The 12297-nt window shown below is 35.6% G+C and overlaps 1 protein-coding gene across 3 annotated transcripts in view; it reads right to left on the minus strand.

Annotated features, from left to right (window-relative positions):
* CALCRL (calcitonin receptor like receptor) overlaps positions 1-763 on the minus strand; it is a 122941-nt gene extending 122178 nt beyond the window's left edge. For 2 of the 3 annotated variants that reach the window (XM_049887625.1, XM_049887624.1), the window contains exon 1: positions 366-763. The gene's annotated coding sequence lies outside the window, so the exon portion shown is untranslated. The remainder of the gene's footprint in view (positions 1-365) is intronic. The other variant, XM_049887623.1, reaches the window with a different exon arrangement.
* Positions 764-12297: the final 11534 nt, after the last annotated feature.

Raw genomic sequence — 12297 nt, forward strand, 5'->3', positions numbered from 1 at the left:
CTTTAATAATAAGGCTAAAAAAAAAACCAAAAAACAAAAAAAACATTGTTCCCTGATTAAGATATTTGCTCAGAAGTATGCGCTTTAATCCATTTCGATTTTTATTACTTCTGAAATCTATTTTCTAGACTACCATTGTGAATAACGGTATCTAGTAGTAACTTTTTTTTTAGTACTAATAGATTTAATGTGCATTTTGAGCTAATACACTGTACAGTCCCCTGACATGTGAAATAAATGAGAATACGTTTCAACACTATGTCACTAATGCAATGTTACTAAGTAAATTGAATAGCAGAAACATTGTTAATCTACATGAGAATGCTCCCTGAAATAAATATACCCAAATTGAATAATGCACTTACCCAGCACAGCTCCTAAAGGAATTCTTGGTGAAATTTTCTTAGGATGGAATTTGATTTTCTGAGATTCCGTGGAAGAGATTCCCCCCCAGACAAGGTGGGGAAGAGTAAAAGCCTTGCAATGTGATCCTGCAGGCAGAGTGAGATCCAGTTAGCAGAGCTTGGTGATCCTAAAGCAGGAGGTGACACTGTGCTGGGGAGAGAGGGTTTGTTCTCAGTAGATTGGAACTGTTGTCAGATTGTAAGAGATCAGCAGTAGAAGGGAAACATCAGAGCTTCCTGTTACATCACTCCGACCCCGCCTGCAGTTAGTGTTAGGTTACTTTCTTTCTCAAATAGCACACCCTAGGAAAGCAGCGCTCCTCTCTTATTCTGAGACAAGAGCAAGAAGCAGCCTGAACAGAAAGACATCATATGCTGCATGAATACATTGTTGCCAGCAAAGGCTGGCTGGCTTTCACCTTGACTGAGTTCTGTTAGAATTTGCCAACCAGAGCTTGCTATGATTTGAAGGAAGTCAGAATGTAATACTCTGCTCAACAAATCAAAAGAGTTAGGAGTGTGTGTCTGTGTACCTGTGTGTGTGTGTTTTGGATTATAGTTTACAAAGCATCCAGGGGGAAAAAAAATCATCTAATGTGTTTCTTCATAAATGACCATGGAAAAATAATAATAGCATTCATCACAATTAATTCTGTGATCCAATTCTTGTTAAGTTAGAACTGCTGATAATCAGATGCTGCTTCCAGTCAGTTTTCCACAATTAGACCAAGAAACCTTTCCCTGTAGTTTTCTTTTGTTTGTTCTTCTGTGTTGTTTATAAGCATATGTCTATGCATGTGTCTTAAACAAAGCCTGCGTGTGTTTGTGTGTGCAATAATATTTTTTCAGACTGTATGTTTAAGTGTATATAGAACCTTTTAAGAGTATGTGAATAATTTTAAATAATTACATGTATTTTTAATATTTGACTTATATTTGTTACCACTTATAAGATAAAATAATTTATAAGATTTGTACCTCAAAGTAGGCTTGAAGAAAATGTAGATTTACATATATATATAAAATGTAAAATATGGAACATACTTTAATTTTTTTGAAAAAATTTACCTCAAAAAGATCATCTTTATGTCAAAAACACATCCTGAATGTTTTTAATAAATCATTGAAAAGGACCAGGGAAGAACATTGTAAATATGAAATACATTTATCATTTTTGGTGATATGGTAAATGTGTAAGATGGAATGATAATTACATTATGATTCCTGAAGCCTACACAGCACCAAAGGTCACTTAATTTCCCCAGACTTGAATTTTCTCAGCTGTAAAATAGAAGCACTAGATCAAATAATATATAAACTCCCTAATGTCACTAAGACTATGAATTAATCAGTTTTATAAATTTGGAAATAAATAAGACTTGGTGATGATCATTCAGTTCTTAGTGAATCTGAGATCACAAACACTGAGAAATAGTGTTTTTTTTTTTTTTTTTAGGAGGAAAAAAGAGGTGCCAATACCTCTTGTAGACTAACAAAGGAGCATACACTGAAGGGATAGCTTGTTTCTAAAGTTCATGCTCCTGCTGCTTTTCGTGTTTATTGCCTGGATCCATGGAAGAAAATTATTACACAGTCTTTGATTTTAGGAGTAATGTGACCAAGGTCAGTAAAAAAGAAAAAAAAAAATACAATATATGTAAAAAATAGAGTACCTAATAATCTCCATCAGTTATAGTTAAGAGAAACAACTTATAAGAAATTGAGTCACACAAATTTGTTTTTTGGGTAGTAAAAACAACCAAAGGAGTTAACTTGCCAAGTTATAGAATATTGTCTTTCCAGATAAGGGTTATTTTTGCTTTTCTTTGGGGGACTGCTGAACTGTACTTCTTTCTGAGCTGTTTCCTTTAGTCCATAAGAAAAAAAGTCAATGTGGCAAACACACATAACCACTTGCACGCACACACACGTTCACACACATCATGACCCCTTCATCAAAAACAACATGGATACTGAACTCTGCTGTGAAGGTAGTACAGTGCTTAGGGGACCACTAAGAAAGAAGAGAAAGCACTGAAATTGGAACAAGAGACATGAAATCTCAGTCCTGATTTCCTGTGTGACCTTTACCAAAAACTTTTTAAGCCTTCGTATCCCCATCTTAAAATTCGGAGCAGAATTGGTTACTAGAATTTTAATATCCAAATTACCAGGGTCCATGTCTTCTTATTTTTTTATGCTTAGCATAATTTCTGACCCCTAGAAAAAGACCTGTCTGTATTTTTTTAAATTGAATTACGAAAACTAACACTGTTCCCCATAAGCCTGAGAAAGCACTCATATTTTTATTTTCCCAAAAATTCATCAATTTCGTTTGCCCAACACTAGTAAAAGTCTAGTAAGTGGGAGATCCATGCTTTTAATTTATGTCATAAGACTCTTAATTCAATGCTTCCACCCCCCCACACTATACATCAACTTCTATTCCAAAAGGGAAGGTTAATAGAGTTATAGTGTTTATACTTAAATTATTTAGCAGGCACCTAGGTGCACGGCGATAGTTCATGAAGACTCTTGGAAGAATTTTTGTCAGTATCACTTATAAGCCTAGTTAGAAACAATAGGTTTAAAAACCCCATTAATCATATCCTTACGCCATTTTATAATCCCCAGAAGAATAAAATGGTGTGAGGACTTCCAGGAAGCTGCTCAGGGTATGCCAAGTTATGAAGGGACAAGTGAAAAGGTATATACTACAAACTTCTCAAAGACACACCAAAATGATGACAAATATTTAGAAAACTGCAGCAGAACAAAATCATGACAGATGGGGTGATTCCAAGCCAAGGTGGCATTTATTAATATATTAATTCATCTTATGTGTGATATATATGTATATGTTCATATCATAATCTTTTTCCAGAACATATTAAAGACACTTGCAATCATTGAGTAAGTAATGCTCAAGACTGTACTTTGAGTTAGATACCGTGCTAGCTGCATTGGGGAGTCGAAGGAGAACGGGACATGCCCTGCTTTCTAGGCGTTTACAGCACAAATTGTCTAGCACATGAGGAATCAAGTGCCGTATTCTCTGCAATTAGCAACTGATGCTGCCAACTCGGAGTTTAGATGGAAGTTATTTCAATAGGTTTTCTGTTGATAAGTTTTCTGTAGAAGTGAAGTAGGATATATAAGTGCAGAACGATGTATAAATGGTGAACAGTCACACTTGTTCATTTCAGAATCCCACATTCAGCAATAAGTATATTCGCCTAGAGATAGATTTGTTGTCTCATGTAGGGCTCACAAGCACCATATTATTGTTAGGTGCCGAGTTGGTTCTGACTCATAGCAGCCCTAGAGACAGAGTAGAACTGCCCCACAGGGTTTCCAAGGAGTGGCTGGCTGGTGGATCTGAATTGCCAATCTTTTGGTTAGCAGCCGAGCTCTGTAACCACTGTACCACCAGGGTTCCCACAAGCACCATAGTCCCCCAGTAGTGAGTACTGATTATCACGTGAAATGCGCTTGGACTCACCCTCCAAAGGAAGCTAACTCAATTCTCTGGATTATTGTTTAGGTTGACCAACTTAGTAAAATTAGACCAAAAATGCGGTTTGAAAAATTTAGTTCTCTCATGGATGAACTGACCACTTTTTCTGAATTCATGTGGATACTGCCTGGGAACATAGTTCTGTCATAAAAACAGAATAAAACAAAACACTTTTACCTGAAACATATAGTGGATGGACCATCCTTGATGAGAATGCAAAAATAGAGTAACTTTTCCAGTTAGTATATTGAGAGTTAATTATTCCTGTGTTCATAATTGTCTGAAAGTCGTTATCTACACCCAAGGATAATTTACTCAGTCAGCAAAATTACGTATACTCTGCTTTATTAACAAAATATACCAATAATTTGAGGAAAAAACAAAAAATTCTTAGAATCTTTACATTAAAAGGAACATCTTATAGCAAGGTAATTAATTAGTTGATCTCACTTTTTATTCTTATACCTGGCAATTGTTGCCAGCATTTTACAAGTTATCTCCCAAAGCTAAGCAATATAAACCACCTTTATTAAAAGGACTTGGGTCTAACGGCAGAGTTACTGAGAATGAACATGTTGCTTTCCAGTAAAGTACTCCATCTACATTAAAACCGATGAGCCGGTTTTTCACTCTAATCGTGCACATGTTTTAAGCTATCATCTTGAGGGAAATCATAATGTTTTAAAAATATCCTTGGTGAATGAAAATTTGAAAAGAGCGGAAAACCATTTAAATTTGAAATTAATCATTCCATGAGGTCCATATTTAGATAAATAAAACTGGTTTACTCATTCATATGTACTATTTTTCTTAGTATTTTATAATTTGTTTTCCCCAAAGAGTTAAATAACGTATAAAAAAAAATGGCCAAAAAATCTGCGTCTTCTTTTGATCAACTCGTATTAAAGTCTGATGGATTGGAGCTTCCAGGAAGCTTGTTTTTCACATATGGGTGTTCATGATTATTTAAGCCCAGAAGAAAAAGAATGTTTGTTGCTAGAATAAAGAACTAACACTGGCAAATGAAATATGTGATGGACTAATTAAAATAGATTTTTATATACAAAATATTATAAATGCATTCTTAAAATGAAGGTTCAGAATGAGCTTTCTGAGGGTAAACATCCTTAAGGTAGTGATCATACATTCTAGTTAGGGTAGTCCCAGTTTATACTTTCATTATCAAAGGTGCCCTGGTTTGGGTGATAAATAATATATGATCCCCCTAACCATACTTACCTATACTGTACTCACAAATGGTCCTTAAATACTGAGAGTGAGTGAGTGAGTGAGTGTGTGATTCATTTGGGAAACTAGATCCTTCCTTCCTAAAAGAGTTTAAAACAAACCAAACGCATTGCCTTCAAGTTGATTCTGACTCAGAGCGACCTTATAGGACAGAGTAGAACTGCGCCATAGGGTTTCCAAGGAGTAGCTGGTGAATTTGAACTGTAGACCTTTTGGACAGCAGCTGAACTCTTAACCACTGTGCCACCAAGGCTCCGAGTTTAAAATAGTTCTTCCTATTTCTAGGGTAATTAAAATTGGTATTGAGAAAGATGTCCTTTTCATCTTTGTGTATATATATTTATTGCAAATTTATTCTGAAATGCTTATTTGCTTAGTATCAACCTTGATTTTTAAAATAAAAGACTCAGTTATGTGTGTATGCATGTTGGCCTAAGCAACATTTAATTAAATGACCAAGTCCATTATTTTGTTAAATACTTTAATTATTAAGCTTGAAAGACACTAAATGCTATGAATTTTTTTCAGACTTCTATTCAGCTTCATTGTTACGTAACTTGTAAAAGTATTAGAAACTTATATTTTTTCTATTTTCTACAAAGACTCATTCATGTATAACCACATTTTACTATGTACAGGAAACAGTTTTAAATATAAAGGAATATGCTACTGTATAGTGCATTGATTCAAAAATAATGCAATGTATTTTCATAAGAACCCGTAATACCATTGACAAAGTGTGAGAGCCTTTTTTATAGTTAGCATTGAGGAGTTGGGTATCTGTAGTCTCATCCTGCCCTCTAGTGTTAAACATTCTCATATTACAAAAAGTTGTTCTCTATTTGGAATAAAAATATAATTCTATCTGTCTTTCTCTAATGAAAAAAAAAAAAAATCCCAAAGACTAGGGAAGATTTCCAAGCAAACATTCTGGCGCACATGATAACTAGAGCTATAATGGGCAGGTACTTATTATCTCTTATATGATTAAAACATCAAATTATATCTAGTGAAAAGAGCTTATGCCCCATAAAAAATGAAATATAACGGCAACAATCATTAAAAAAAGGTAGAAAACATAGAAACCACAATAAAAATCAAATATATTACAATTTAAAATTATATAGACTCTTTTGTCTTCCAATGAATTTTTTTAAAAAATACATAAAATAATTCAAAGCAGGGCAACTCTGAAGCCCAGGGCTAGGCTAAAGTGGATAAATTCCTATATATCTTTTCAGAAATACAAGTCAGATCTTCAGAAATTCACAGCAGAGTGATAAAGGTCTCCTCATACCTTATAAATGAGGCTCCTACTCTATCTAAACATACAAATGACTTGTTCTACCACCATATGTTAAAAACAGATCAATCGTTAATTGGCTCTGATCCAGCACCTGTTAGGCTTAATACAGCTGACATTTGAGACAGACAGTGTTTGGGGGCATATTAATTACCTCCAGGAACTATCTCTGTAAACATCTGTATAACCAGAATGCAAAGGTTTTGGATCGTAGTCATTCATTGAACAAATATTAATTGATTATCTGTGTGTGCCAAGCATTTGGATAGTGTGGTAGGGATATAATCCCTTTTTTGGGTTTTTCAAGGAATTTACTTTCTACCCTCAGGTAGACATTAGAAAAATAAGTACTTAAAAATCATATGTTCAATGTCTGAAACAGACCAGGACTGAGTAGCTAAGACGGAGGGAGAACCTACTTCTTGTAGAAGAGCATTTTCTCTGGAAGTAATAATTACCCTGGGACTGAAAAGGCAAGATATATCAGGCTTGTCATAGTTTAGGAGGTCAGTTCTTGGTAGGGCTTCCTAGAAGCAGAGCCCGAGAGAGGGTTTTGGGTGCTGTGATTTACTGAAGGAGTCTTCAAGCTTTAGAAAAAAGCACTAAGAGAGAGGATGAAGTAGGATTGGGGAGGAGAGCAAGATGATCAAGGATGGTGAATGGTGAGCCTGGCCTAATCCACAGAGGGAGGACCCTGGAGCATAAACGGCATTTCAGAGAGGTCCCTCGAAGTTTGTCTTTTGTAGCTACTTGTTAGTCAGATGTTGCACAAACCACTCCTGGGGATGAGGACTGGATAATTATCAGGGAGAGCAACTACCATCAGCTGAAAACAATTCTCTGGAGAAGGCTACGTCTGGGAGCTGTTAGCTGTCTATTCTTTCATCAGCTTGGAGATTAGTGCACTGGCTCAATAAAAGGCATGTTGGAGGGGCAACAAAACAGTCTTCCACAAAGACTGTTTCAGGTAAAGAAAACCTTTCAAGTGCTGCACCTGGAGTGTTCCTGGAGCCAGAAGGCCAGCGAGCAAGAGGAGCAAGAACGCACAAGGATCAGGATGTAGAAGGTAGGACCATGTAGACTGTGGTAAGGAATTTGTATTTTACTCTATGTGCAATGACTCATGTGATCCAAAGCGTGTTTTAAGAAAGCTCTTACTGCAGGTGTGGCCTGGGTGGGGAGGCAACAACAAAACTTTTCCTGGGAAGTGTTTGTATGCCTTTCTGCAAAGTGTAAGTTGAAGTTAGTGTCTACAGAGTCAACAACAGTCCTTTACATATTGGTATTCTTTAAACTTATTTCTTGTGGTTTATGAGGATATTCAGAAAATAAAAATGCTACAATTCAGAAGATTCTTTCTTTTTGGATTAATTGTAAGAAAGCATACAAACTCAGTTTTAGGTTATGTTAATTATATACCTACCTTGCATTTTTATGTACCCAACTTTGTTGTTCTTAGCTGCCATGGAGCCAGCTCTGACCCATGGCTTCCTTATATATAACGGAATGAAACGTTGTCCGGTCCTGTGTCTTCTTCATGATTTTGGTAATACCTAATTTAGGTTACATTAATTTAAGTACCTAACAGTATCTACTATAACTGCTGGGTCTCTGTTCTTATGGAGGGGAAAAATAGGCAGAGAACTGACATTGTTGCTGACTAGATTTTTTTCAGAACTATGCTAAGAGCTTTAGATATTTCTTTCTTTAATTATTTTGGAGATTTTATTTCTGCAAAGAAGATTTTATTTCCACTTTGTGTATGAGGGAGCAGAATCTTAGTTACATACCTGGAGGTTGGTAGAACTGGAATTTGAAAACTAAGGTGTTTATTAAACCTGCTCTCCTTCATTACAACATGCTATCAGCCATCTACCATGATTTTCAGATTCTTTAATCTGGCAAACAAGTTCAGGTATTTTGGGAAGAAAACTGTATGGAATATAAGTCGCATTGATATGAATTACTGAGGTTCAGGGAGATACATAGAAATAGCGATTATTAGCAAGATAGGGAAATAGAACATCACCGCGAGCTTGCTTATCTTTCTGGTTTCATATGTTTGTATCCTACGTAGTTTCTGTCCAGAGCACACACTCTAATATTCGTACATTAAAGATAAGTTTGTGAATATTTCGGAGGATGGCACAGGCACTAATGATGTTCTTTTTATAAAAAACTTTTTAAATTTCATGGGAACATTTTTATAGGTTTCTTACAGAAATAAAAAGAACAATTACCCCTTTTATTGACACTATAGAAGTTTCCATCTTAAAAGATATTATTAGCACCTCTTAGGCAATTGTCACAAAAACAAGTTATTGAAAATTTAAAAAATCAAATAATTTTTACGTTTTTCTTAATCTTGTTAAAAATAAAATCACTTTATAAATCCTCCCCATTTCACATTTTATAAGATTGCTACTCTGACAAAATTTACCTACAAGTTCTGACTTTAACTTTTAACTGTCTGATTTAAGTGAATAATTGTCATTACAGCTCAAAAACTATATTCTAAAACTTTGAAATGTTAAAAAATATTCATCAAATTATAGTACCAATAGCTAAGATTTTATTGGATACTTATTATGTGGGAAACACACTATGCTAAGCACTTTATATGTTTTCATTTGACCTGTACAATCTGTTGAAGAGCTAGGGTAAAGCCATTTCACAGGCAAGTAAACAGGAGTCAAGATTCCAAGCCCTGGATAGCTACATTGGGTTCAACCCCATGTGGATATGAATACGAACACTTTGTTATTATATTTAATTTGATGTTTGATTTTTTTTCTTCTAAATCTCAATAGTTCTTTGAGTCACAGTTTGACAGCCAGAAGAGATAGAAAAGTTTATTGACAGCCAGAAGAGAAAAGTTTAAAGACTTTCCTCCTAATTAAATGACCCAGTGTGTGTGTAGCTTGTGAAGGAGAAACAAAGGAAATATACAGAGTTAAACGAAAAGTTTCATAACTTTTTAAAGACTTTCTCATTGAATGGTGGGATATTCTGAGTAAAAAATAGTAATTGTTTATTTCTTCAAGTAGCAATTCCCTGGCAAGATGAACCGTTTAGGTAGCTCACAGCTGTTCACATTTTGAAACTCTGGAAATTTCCCCAGAGTGATTTATAAATTTTCTGGTACATTCTATTGGGAGTGAGGAATATGTTAAAAAAAAAAAAAAAAACTGTTGGAAAGACAAAGTTCTTGCCTTCTGATTCCAAAAATTGACTCAAAAGAAGGAAGTAGCAATTTTCTCTGGCTTCTAATTTGAGAGCACCTGCAGTTTAAGAAGGAGTTCAATAAATTAGAATCACACCCTCTGTGAAAATACAGACTAAATACAGGATTAAAACTACTGAAGTCATTTAGGTTCATTGTTGAATTTAGCTGATATTATAATTGGCGAAAAACAGCACATTGTCAGTGATGTTGACAGGAGTAGGTTACTTTTTGGCTACGATTGGGATATCCTTAAAGCTTATTAGAATAAATTGTAGACTGAAAGTTTTTGGCATTAGAAATAATTTATTCTTAACCAAACTTTGCTAGCTTTTCAAAGAAATATTTTAAAAAAGGACTAAACACTTTCAAAACTGTCTCCGAACTTTTCATGCACTGGAAATGCCTTAGTGACTTAGTGTAAATCAGAAGCATATGAGTTATTTTCCCTAACATGCATATGATCTCGAGTAAGAAAAAAGCTAATGGTTTCAGAAAACACTTTTTTTTTTTTGTCTCAAACTTAAAACTCAAAAGTTGAGGCATTCAGAATATTCCAAAGTGAGTGGGGCTCCTATAAAGTAATAACTTGGAAACTTCTCATAAAACCTTTTGATGTTTAGGGGAGATGTAGGCACTGAAGAAGGAAATTTGTTACAGGTGTAGACAGTTTGGAGCTGACAACCTGTGTCAATATAGGTTAGTTCTGAAGGAATCAGGCTGCTGAAAGTTTCCTTAGACTAGAAGGCACGTAGATATTACTTCCCCCTCCCTCCCCAAAAAGGTCTGGCCAATATTGATTTTTTAAATCACAGAACATCTCTAATTATTTAGCTTAACAATTATTGGTGTTGGATGATTTTAAATGATTTAAATTTTAAGAGACTCTCTTAAAACTTTAAAGTCTCAAAACTGGAAGGGGCCTTATTAGCAGACTATTACAAACACTCATTCTAAATATGAGTAAATGTAGGGCCAGAGAAATTAGATGATAAAGTCATCCAGCAAGTTAGTGTTACTATTGTATAAGGCATAGTATCTTTTAGTTCACGCTTGAGAACTTTTCCCCCAAGCTCATGGTAGAAAGTGAAAGCATTAGACAAGTATATTTTTATTATTCAGCGAAGCACTACCTGCATGTAATTGAAAAGTTAATTAGTACTAATGGATTTATCCACCATGTGTCTGTCAGTTTGTCATACTGTGGGGGCTTGTGTGTTGCTGTGATGCTGGAAGCCATGCCACCGGTATTCAGATATCAGCAGGGTCACCCATGGAGGACAGGTTTCAGCTGAGCTTCCAGACTAAGACAGATTAGGAAGAAGGATCCGGCAGTCTACTTCTGAAAAGCACTGGCCAGTGAAAAACCTTATGAATAACAGAGAAACACTGTCTGATATAGTGCTGGTAGATGAGCCCCCCAGGTTGGAACGCACTCAAAAGATGACTGGAAAAGAGCTGCCTCCTCAAAGTAGAGCCGACCTTAATGACGTGAATGGAGTAAAGCTTTTGGGACCTTCATTTGCTGATGTGGCATGACTCGAAATGAGAAGGAATGGCTGCAAACGTCCATTAATAATCAGAACCTGGAATGTACGAAGTATGAATCCAGGAAAATTGGAAATTGTCAAAAATGAAATGGAATGCATAAACATTGATATCCTAGGCATTAGTGAGCTGAAATGGACTGGTCCTGGCCATTTTGAATCGGACAATCATATAGTCTACTATGCTGGGAATGACTACTGGAAGAGGAATGGTGTTGCATTCATCATCAAAAAGAACGTTTCAAGATCTATCCTGAAGTATAACACTGTCAGTGATAGGATAATATCCATACCACTACAAGGAAGACCAGTTATTATGACTATTATTCAAATTTACGCTCCAACCACTAGGGCCAAAGATGAAGAAATAGAAGATTTTTATCAGCTGCCGCAGTCTGAAATTCATTGCACATGCGATCAAGATGCATTGACAATTACTGGCGATTGGAATGCAAAAGTTGGAAGCAAAGAAGAAGGACCAGTAGTTGGAAAATATGGCCTTGGTGATAGAAACAATGCCAGAGACCAAATGATAGAATTTTGTAAGACCAATGACTTCTTCATTGCAAATACCTTCCTTCATCAGCGTAAACGGTGGCTATACACATGGACCTTGCCAGATGGAACACACAGAAATCAAATTGACTACATCTGTGGAAAGAGATGATGGAAAAGCTCAATATCATCAGTCAGAACAAGGCCGGGGCCAACTGTGGAACAGCCCATCAATTGCTCATATGCAAGTTCAAGCTGAAACTGAAGAAAATCAGAGTAAGTCCATGAGAGCCAAAATAAGACCTTGAGTATGTCCCACCTGAATTTAGAGACCATCTGAAGAATAGATTTGATGCATTGAACACTAGTAACCACAGACTAGATGAGTTGTGGAATGACATCAAGGACATCATCCATGAAGAAAGCAAGAGATCACTGGAAAGACAGGAAAGAAAGAAAAGACCAAGGTGGATGTCAGAGGAGACTCTGAAACTTGCTTTTGAGCATTGAGCAGCTAAAGCAAAAAGAAGAATTGATGAAGTAAAAGAATTGAACAGAAG

This window comes from Elephas maximus, chromosome 6, assembly GCF_024166365.1.
Source record: "Elephas maximus indicus isolate mEleMax1 chromosome 6, mEleMax1 primary haplotype, whole genome shotgun sequence".
NCBI classification, from domain to species: Eukaryota; Metazoa; Chordata; class Mammalia; order Proboscidea; family Elephantidae; genus Elephas; species Elephas maximus.